Source organism: Suncus etruscus, chromosome 18, assembly GCF_024139225.1.
Source record: "Suncus etruscus isolate mSunEtr1 chromosome 18, mSunEtr1.pri.cur, whole genome shotgun sequence".
Classification (NCBI taxonomy): domain Eukaryota; kingdom Metazoa; phylum Chordata; class Mammalia; order Eulipotyphla; family Soricidae; genus Suncus; species Suncus etruscus.
The window spans coordinates 44,606,675-44,617,708 of NC_064865.1; positions in this window are offsets into that span (position 1 = coordinate 44,606,675).

Consider the following 11,034-nt stretch of genomic DNA (forward strand, 5'->3'; position numbering starts at 1 on the left):
AGTACACAACCCTTATGATTCAAGGACAAGAAAACAGTTCACTATGTTTTATGTTTTGGGACCATACTCAGTGATGCTCAGGGATCACTATTTGTGGGACTTGGGAAGCCATATGGGATACTAAGGATCAAATTTTGGCTGGCATTATGCCAGGAAATGCCCTACATTCAAGGCAAGCACACTACTTGTTATATTATAACTCCAACTCCAAGATAGTTCACTTTTTTGGGGGGTGGGGGGAGGCCACACCTGGTGACACTCAGGGGTTACTCTTGGCTATGTGTTCAGAAATCTCTCCTGGCTTGGAACACAGGGGGGATCGAACTGAGCTCTATTCTGGGTGAGCTGTGTGCAAGGCAAATGACCTACCATTGCACCATCGCTTCAGCCCTAGTTCACATTTTTAAAAGGCAAAAAATTCAAATTATACCCATCAGAGTAGATCTATAAATGGCAATAACAATAAAAGGCACTATAATCATTAAAAAAAATGCAACTTAAACTACATGAAATTCCACTTCTTAAAGTAGACAAAAGTAAAAGGACAGACTATCCCAAATGTTAACAAAGAATAACTAGACCTCCCACACACTTGGATGAGTAATTAGGCTATAGTATTTTGAGGATTTGGGGTGACTTTTGTTTGGTTCTCAGGGCTTGCTCCTGAGGATTGAACCCAAGATGGTAGTGTGCAAGGCAAATATCCTACCCAATGTACCATCGCTTCAATCCAATTTAGCTATGCTTTAGAGTTTAAAATATGTCTACTGTGGGCCAGAGAGATAGCATGGAGGTAGGGCATTTGCCTTGCATGCAGAAGGACGGTGATTCGAATCCCATATGGCATCCCATATGGTCCCCTGAACCTGCCAGGAGTGATTTCTGAGCGTAGAGCCAGGAGTAACCCCTGAGTGCTGCAGGGTGTGACCCAAAAACCAAAACAAAACAAAAAAATAAATGTCTACTGTATGATCTAGATCTTCTTCCTGCAAACTATTTACCCATAAGGAGAAAAAAAGGCAAGATAAATGTATGGAGCTCAGCAGTAGAGCTGCCTTGCCTGTTTGATGCCCTGAGCTCAATTGCCATTCCTGGGGAGACCAGGATGTTGAGGGAGAAAGAAAAAGGGGGTGTGGGATAAAGAAATTAAAGCAGATGTCCAAACAAAGACTGCTATACAAATCTTACTGCAGTTTTTGTTGTGTTGGGGAGGGGGGCATGCCAGGTGATGCTCAAGATTTATCCCAGAGATCATTCTGGCAGGATTGAAGGGACCATATACACTCACTCAATTTACCTGGGGGCCGCAGGAGGCAAAGTCTGGGTGATCCTTGAGTGCAAAGTCAGTAGTAAGCCTTGAGCATTGGGGAGTCTGATCCAAACAACTAAAACAAAACAAAACAGAAAAAGATTCCTCTAGGGCAGGGCCACAAAATGTTGTGTGGAGGGCCACAAATGACCCGCGGGCAGCGAGTTTGAGACCCCTAAATCAGGAATTGAACTCGGCTTGTATGCAAGACAAGCACCTACATGCTTATACTCTTGCTCTCGCCCCAGCCACTTTATTTTTCAAGTCTCAAGTTGATAAGAACTCTACAGGTAAATGTGCAAATGGATAGACTATTACTAGCAATAATAATGATTGAACAACTGGTGCAGGCAACATGGCCGCACTTCAAAATAATGATACTAAGTGAAAGAGACCAAACGAAAATACCTTCTGAAAGGACCAAGGGTGTGTGTGGTTCAGCAGTAGAGAACATGCCTCATAGGGGTGAAGAACGGGGTTCAAGTCCTGCCACCACAGCAAAAACAAATAAATAATAAAAAGCAAACTAGAGAGACAAAATTATAAAGGCAACATTCAAGAGCAGAGAAAGAGGATGACTACTGAGAGGAAGGAGAGAATGTTCCAGAGATATCGCCTTGTCTATATCTTGACAACAGTGGTGTTTTCACAACTGCACACATTTCTCAAAATATATTCAATGTTCCTCTTAAAATAGATTTTTTCTGCCTGTCAGTTATATCAGAATAAGCTGATTTATCATTAGAAGCAATTGGAAAGAATCCATTCATAAAGTCTAGATCATCCAAACATTCAAGTTAAAATAAAAAAGGACCCTATGTGTGATCCATACAATATATGCCTGTATGTGGTACATAAAAATACATGTGAGGCCCTGGGTTCAATCCTGAGGACCAAAACAAAAACAAAAGCAAAAACAAAAAAGGCAACCAATAAAGAAATCTCTGAAATAGAGAAATGGGAGAGGAAGGGGGAAATTCACGCTTATTGAAAATGACCAGTTAATAAATATGAATACTAAAATTCAGTAACAAGTCCTTGATTGTTCCTGGAGTAACCAAGCATCAAGAATGATCAGTGGATGCTCAGACCTTTGGAGAAAGGCTCAAAGAAAAAATGAATATGATGAGGTCTCAAATTAGCTACCCACAGAAAGTTATTCATCACAAAGAAGAAAATAAGAACTTCACAACAGAGAGGCCAGAGAGACGGAGCAGTGGGCAGGAAAAACATCAAACAAATCAACATTGAGAAGCATTTTACAAAGTAATCAGCCTGTACAAGTCAAAAATGTCACAGTAGGAAATGATCATTTTTATTTGATTGATTGTTTTGGTTTAAAGACCACACATACTGCTCAGGGCTTACTTACTCCTGGCTCTGTCACAAGGATCACTCCAGGCCCGGCTAATCTATGGTGCCAGGGATAAAACAGGGTCTACCTTACACACCTTAACCCCTATACTATCTCTTCAAACATTTTTATTTTATATTAAAATATTTAAACTCCAGTGACTCAACAGAATGGTAAAGATAAATAAATATTCTCGGGTCCTACCAGCAGTTCTTGGAGGACCATGTAGTCCTGGAGGTAGAACATTGGTTTTCTACATACAGAGCACTCACACTTTAATACTTTGAGATGTCTCCCAGCCTGGAAAAGATTTATTTGGTTTTGTTTTGGGGCCAGACCCAATAGTGCTCAGGGCTTAATTCTCACTCTGAAATCAGACATCACTCCTGATTGTACTCAGGGAACCATATGGGATGCTGGGGATCAAAGCCAGGTTGACCCCATACAAGGCAAGTAACCCTACAGCTATACATCAGACCCTGTAAAAAAAAATTATTTTTAGTGCAAACCCATTACTCTAAATTAAAGGATACATGATGTGAGGATTTAATGCAATGAGTGATTCTGTATTACTTTCTGGACAAGAAAGACTCTGATTGGGACAGTTGTATATTTTTTTTTATTAAAGGAAATAGACTATATGCCAGTATTGCATTAAATTTAATATCCTGGCTTTGATGACTTACTGCATTTATATATAATTTGGTGGCTACAGGAATATATTTATTAGGAAATAGATTCTGAAGTGTTGACAGAGAAAATAGAAATAAATTCACAGTCAGAATTTCTTATTATTTTAATGTCAGGAAAAAATAATAATAGGTGTATATGAGTGCTGCTAGTCTAGCAACCAGTCTCCAAAAAATATGTATGTGTATATATATATATATATATATACACTAGCATATATTAAATGCAAGCACTAAAATATTAGACTTTAAGTTTACTGATATAATGTATACAATACAATTCATACAAAATTATTATATACTGTATTATAGATTTCAAGTAGGTTGTTGATTCTTTTTTTTTTGGGCCACACCCATTTGATGCTCAGGGGTTACTCCTGGCTATGCACTCAGAAGTCGCTCCTGTCTTGGGGGGACCATATGGGACGCCAGGGGATCGAACCGCGGTCCTTCCTTGGCTAGCGCTTGCAAGGCAGACACCTTACCTCTAGCGCCACCTTCCCGGCCCCAGGTTGTTGATTCTTATGGAAATATCTGATGATTTTGACAAACTCTGGTCAATAGATAACCTGAGGTTGCTATTTACGACATAACAAATGCAGATAAAACACACACATATTTTAATCAGTGTTATTAGCACAGTCTCATCAATTTCTGAAGTCTAGGCAAACAACGAAACAATAAATCAAGTCCTGATTTGTCCCCATCAGAGATCCCTGCATGCAGAGTGGGGAAGGAAGCTGGGAGATGCCCTGTGATGGGGTCTTTCCACAGAAACAAGCTGGGCGGAAATCCTCTCCCAAGCAAAGACAATGTAAAATCATTAGAAAGCTGAATGAGAGTCCTAATCTATTGAGAAGCTATTGGAATTTGGAATTTACAGAAGGATTAGTCACTGTAGCATCCACCTCTTTACTTTTAATAGAATTTTAACTGAAGTTAAAGTTTAACAATGGCCAAGTGAAATAACTAGCACAGGAACTTGAGGACTTGGCTGTATTAAGCAACAAGCTGACCCTATGAGAAACAAATGAGATGAAAGGAAAGGAAAGAAAAGAAAATAAGGTAGAAGAAGGAAGGAAGGAAGGAAGGAAGGAAGGAAGGAAGGAAGGAAGGAAGGAAGGAAGGAAGGAAGGAAGGAAGGAAGGAAGGGAGGGAGGGAGGGAGGGAGGGAGGGAGGGAGGGAGGGAGGGAGGGAGGGAGGGAGAGAGAGAGAGAGAGAGAGAGAGAGAGAGAGAGAGAGAGAGAGAGAGAGAAAGAGAGAGAGAGAGGCCAGAGAGATAGCATGGAGGTAACGTGTTTGCCTTGCATGAGGAAAGATGGTAGTTCGAGTCCCGGCATCCCATATGGTCCCCTGAGCCTGCCAGGAGGGATTTCTGAGCATAGAGCCAGGAGTAATCCCTGAACGCTGCCAGGTGTCACCCAAAAAATCCAAAAAAAAAAAAAAAATGAAAGAGAGAGAGAGAGAGAGAGAGAGAGAGAGAGAGAGAGAGAGAGAGAGAGAGAGAGAGAAAGGGAAGGAAGGAAGGAAGGAAGGAAGGAAGGAAGGAAGGAAGGAAGGAAGGAAGGAAGGAAGGAAGGAAGGAAGGAAGGAAGGAAGGAAGGAAGGAAGGAAGGAAGGAAGGAAGGAAGGAAAGATTTAATCATCTGGAAATGGTGGGATTTGATTATTCCTACAATCCTACTCCTACAAGCTTTCTATAAATCTAAAAATTTTTTTGTTTTTTTTTTGTTTTGTTTTTGGGTCACACCCGGCAGTGCTCAGGGGTTACTCCTGGCTCTATGCTCAGAAATCACTCCTGGCAGACTCGGGGGACCATATAGGTTGCCGGGATTCAAACCACCGTCCTTCTGCAAGCAAGGCAAGTGCCTTACCTCCATGCTATCTCTCCAGCTCCGAAATCTAAAAATATTTCAAAAGTTTAATGTGGAAGACAACACAGTGAGTCTGTTTGAAATACTATTCAATATTTGTTTGAATATTATTCACCTCAGACAGACACAACACACAGGAGTGAGCTTGAGAGCACCACCCAGGATTTGAAGGGACAAAAGGGCCTTTAAGACAAAGTGTCTACCAGCACACCTCTGCAGGGGCCTTTGAGGTCAGCAACTGCTCCATTAATTCTCTACACTTGGTAATAAGGACACACGACTCCTTGTCTGTGCTTAACTTTGCATATAATTCATGCAGAGTGTGATAGGACAAAATACACATAACCATGGGGGTGCAGTAGAGATTTATTATTCTCCCCAGTTCCTCCACTCCTGTCCTCTATGAAGGAAGTAAGATGAGAGCCTGAAGGAATAGCACTGGGGTTCAGAAAGCCTCGCCTTCCATCTATATGGTCATGAGTTCAAATCACCGGTGTCACTACTGCACAAGGCATGTCCCTTGCAGCTCCTCTGTCTGAGCCTGCCAGCAATGCTATCCATGATTTCTGGGGTTCTAACCACACTGTAGTTCATTTGTGTATGATGCAAACACTATAATAACCCAGCAAGCGCTACCACCATAGTATGCTCATGTGCCTCAACCAAGACATGCAACTCTGGCCAGTGTTTCTGTCAGCAAAATGACAAAAAGAAATGCATGCAGGCTTGACTTAGTGTCTTCGTCAAGGTGCCTGAGCTCTGCAATCCAAGAATGACCCTTGGCCAACATCACAAACAAAAATATGGCATGCACCACAGCTGGGCATGTTGCCCATCTCCACCCTCTTTCTTCCCAGGTATCAGAGAACGATAGAAAGAATGGGGGGCAGAGGAAGGGAGGGAATAAACTATAAAAGCAAAGTGACACCTTTTCCTATAGCCACTCTCCTGCTCTGGGTCACCAGAGGTTCACCTGGAAGGTTAGAATCTAGGCTCTGGTGCCCAGGCAGCCTAGCATTTTCATGCCCTGCTTGAAGCATGGGTGTGCAGACAGCTGGAGCCTGCAAATGTAGCATCTCCACCGCCCACGAGAAGTCGCCCCTCCATCAGCATGGCACACCCAACGTCACTCCTCCTTCCCACAGCTGGAATCTGGCTGTGCTTGATGCAAAGCAGCTGTCCCATGGCGCAACAATGCAGAGCAGCTTGGGACAGGAAGTCAAAGATACCACATCCTCTTGAAACGGCAAGGAAAATTTATGAGGCCTGTTATCATGGCTTCACAGTTGTTAAGAAGTGGCAGTTGGGCTCTCCGATTACGAAGGAGTTTCAGGGAGGCTTGGTTCCTGTGGCCTCTGCCTCTTGACTTTTATCTGGACAGGATGTTATGGCCCAACCCACTGTTTGACCGGAACCCTGAAAAGAATTCTTCTGAAGGATCCTCCAGGCGGACATTACAAGCACACATTAGACGCCTGCTGTGCCTGTCTGGGGCCAGACTACACGTGAAGATGAAGTCACCAAGATTCCACAGTCCCTGAAAAAAAAATAAATAACACAAAACACTTCAGAGAATTTAGAGCTACTGGAAAGGAGCCTGAAGTTTGTTTTTCCCTGATTTGACAATCTGGTTGCATACAAAATACAGACACAGGCAAAGTTCCCTCTGCAGTCCTGGGCTGTAAATTAAAGGTGTGGGACTTATGCTAGAGAGAATAAGTACAGGAGGGCACAGGGCAAGGTGTGATTACTGAAATCTTCAGGGCTCCCCTCTATCCAGACAGAGGAAGCCCAGGAATCTGGCCCCCAGCACTTTAATTTCCACAACAAACCCTCCACCTGAGGAAACAAACAAGCAATAACAGGCAGCGAAGATAAAAGAGGGGGGGGGTAGGGACTCAGGGTCTTAGGGCCAGGGAAAGAAGGGAACAGGTGGCCCTGAAAAGGGGGGTTATAATACGAGATTGTGCTGGTTAACAAAGAAGGTCCTAATCTTCCCCCTTAATCTCAGCACATAGGCTTTATAATCAGAGATCCCAAAACAGTAATCAATTCTTAGCCTCCACCAACACAAATTAGGGGCACAGGAGGAAGGAAGTGGGGAGAAGCATTGGCCTCTGTTTGGCAGAGCTGCCTTTCTGCCCACCTCAAGCTGTTAGTGTGCTACTCCCGCAGTGCATTGTGGGGGAACTGTTGGCCCCTCTTTCTCCATTCTTTTCCCTTCCTCACAGCAGCCTCCTTCTTTCGCATCAAGAGGCCCGGACATGGGGCCCCCTGTCTCCATGGCAGTTGGTAACAATTTCATTAGATTAAGCAAAAGGAGAGCCTGCTTAGCAAGCCATTAAGTTGGACTCTCTCTTGGAAGATCTAGAAATGGGCATAAAATGTGCCTTTTGCAGTGAAATGTTTATGGACTTGGTGTGAAACTCGTGGCATAGGCATTGTTGGAGCAGCCAGATACAAAGAAGAATCCTGAACTCCATCTCCCACCATGGAGCTCCAAAGTTGGGTGTGGAGCTCTGACTTGATCTCTGCAGCCCCCGACTCTGCATTTGGCTGATCTCTGAGTTGGTCAGGCCAAGTCGGGGGCAGCAAACACATAGTCCTCTTTGGGGAAGTGTAAGTTGATACTCCTGCTTCTTAGCTCAAGGGCAAACTGCTCCCAAGGTCATGTCTGTAGAAAGCCCTAAACTGAGAATTGAATTGTTGAGAGACACACATGGCTATAAAGATTCTAGAAGCTGGTTCCAATAGCTCTAGGTCAGAGCCCTGGATAGCTCTCTCCTGCCCAGACCACCTATGATGGTACCATGTTTAACCTCAAAAGCCTGCATGTCATCTTGTCTCCAAGAATCCTGTCATTGCTGTCTCAGTCTGCTGTCAGAGCAAGACCTGGCACACTCCTTTCCCCTCTCTGAGCTCCTGAAGTCCCCAGGATTAGATGCCACAGTGACCAGATGAAAACATTATCATCTTGGAAAATTGCCCAGCATTTACCTGCTCTTGTTTTGTAAGCATTGATTTTTTTATTTTTAAGAAAGAATTTGGGGCCGGGTAGGTGGCGCTGGAGGTAAGGTGTCTGCCTTGCAAGCGCTAGCCAAGGAAGGACCTCGGTTCGATCCCCCGGCGTCCCATATGGTCCCCCCAAGCCAGGGGCGATTTCTGAGCACATAGCCAGGAGTAACCCCTGAGCATCAAACGGGTGTGGCCCAAAAACCAAAAAAAAAAAAAAGAAAGAAAGAATTTGCGGGCCCGGAGAGATAGCACAGCGGCGTTTGCCTTGCAATCAGCCTATCTAGGACCGAGCTAAGGTGGTTGGTTCGAATCCCGGTGTTCCATATGGTCCCCCGTGCCTGCCAGGAGCTATTTCTGAGTAGACAGCCAGGAGTAACTCCTGAGCACCACCGGGTGTGGCCCAAAAAAAAACCAAAAAAAAAAAAAAAAAAAAAAAAAGAAAGAATTTGCTTTTGCTTCACCATAGACTGGAGGGAATTCTAGAGGTAGAGGCACATTTTGTTGAAAAGACTCAAAGAAAAAGGACTGGAGCGGTGGCGCAAGCAGTAGGGCATTTGCCTTGCACGCACTAACCTAGGATGGATCCCCCAGCGTCTCATATGGTCCCCCAAGCCAGGAGCAATTTCTGAGCTCATAGTCAGGAGTATCCCCTGAGCGTCACCAGGTATGACCTAAAAAACAAAACAAAACTAAAAAGGCTCATGGAAAGGTGTTTCTAAGGAAAGGAGGCAGAGTAATAGCCAGTTATCAGGGAAATGGGGTCCAAAGAGAGCTGGCATGAGAAGATGGCAAAATTAAGGATATGCTGGTTTTTGACTCTTGTGATTTTTACTAAAGTTGAACTAAAAATTAAATAGCTTCCCAACAGCTGTTACATTTCTCTTCTCTTTACTTAAAATTGTATTTAGAAGAAAATTATCCATGTTGGTGTTTTACATGAAGCATATTAGATAATGTCCCTATGAGACTCAAAGACCTTGAACAACTTGAGTTCTACTCAAAGCAGCCCAACTCCCTCCTTCCATACATTCACAGCGGCAGCCACTTCCCAGGGCAAAGGTGACCCTCTGGGTGGCCTCACTCTCTTCCTAATTAGTATCAGCCAGCCTTGGGAAATGGAGAGTGGAATGGAGGGATAAGAACCATGAAAGCAATCTTTCTGCTTTGATTATGAAAACAATTTTACTTACAATAGCATCACAAAAATTTCAAACATAGCTTAAAAAACAAGAGGGAACGGCTGAGACTATAAAAGGCATTCATTTATGTCTTTTTTAATTTCTAATAAATGGAAAAACATTTCCTGCTCATGAATTATAAGCCAGAATATTGATAAGATGCCAATATTACCCAAAGCAATCTACAAATTCAAGGCAAATTCCTATCAAAATCCCAAAGACATAACTTACAGAAATTAAAATTTTCACACTGAAATGTATATTGAATCTTAAATAACCCTGAATATCTACAGCAATCTTAAGGAGAAAAAAATGAAAGTAATATTTTTTTATTATAAAACCTGTTACAAACTACAATAATCAACAGAGTGATACTGACATAAAGGTAGGTATTTAGAATAGAATAGTCCAGAAATAAAGCTTTGCATATATGGTTAGATGACTTTTAGCAAGGGTGCCAAGACCATTTAAATAGGGGAAACACAATTTGTTTTGGAGAAAACTGCTTATCTACAAGCAAAAGAATGACCTGAATACTTATGTTACACCATATGCAAAAATAGCTCAAAATGGATTAAAAGATTAAAGGCCTGGGCTCCAGTGATAGTACAACTAATAGGGCACTTGCCTTATAGCAGCTGACCCATGTTCAATCTCTGGCACCTCATCTGGTCCCTTGAGCTCATTAGGAATGAATGATTGCTGAGTGTAGAGTCAGGAGTATGTCCTGAGCACTCTTGGTAATGGACCAAAAACAGAACAAAACAAAGATTAAATATTCTCTTAAGAGTTTTGCTTTGGGGCCCGGAGAGATAGTACAGCGGCGTTTTCCTTGCAAGCAGCCAATCCAGGACCAAAGGTGGTTGGTTCGAATCCCGGTATCCCATATGGTCCCCCGTGCCTGCCAGGAGCTATTTCTGAGCAGACAGCCAGGAGTAACCCGTGAGCACCACCGGGTGTGGCCCAAAAACCAAAAAAAAAAAAAAAAAGAGTTTTGCTTTGTATGTATCCAACCCCAGTTTGGTCCCAGACACTGCATGGCTTACAAAGCATCACAGAAAGTAGTTCTGAAGGATCTCAAAGACCATCTGGTTTCCTTGGTGATGCCTAGCACCACAGAGCTCAAGCAGCACCAGGCCCAAATGTTGAACAACCTGACCTGATGGACCAAGTTTCACACAGAGTGGCCTTGGGGTTCCCTGAGCAATTCTTGGATGGCCCCCAAAATATCTCAGAAGAAAATAGAGAGGAAAGAGGCTGGAGTGATAGTACAGTAGTAGGGCATTTGCCTTGCATTTGGCTGACCCAGGATGGACACGGGTTTGATTCCTGGCATCCCATATGGTTTCCCGAGCCAAGAGCAATTTCTGAGCACAGAACCAGGAGTAACCCCTGAGCACTACCGGGTGTGGGCACCCCCCCCAAAAAAAAAAGAAAGAAAAGAAAATAGAGAGGAAAAGCTTTATAACACTGAATTTGGTCACAATTTCATAAATATGATATCAAAGATGCAGGCAGAAGAAAAAAGATAAATTGTTCTTCATCAAATCTAAAAGCCTATTGACATCAAAGGGGGAAAAAAGCCAAAGCATGAAAGAAAGTATTTGCAAATTA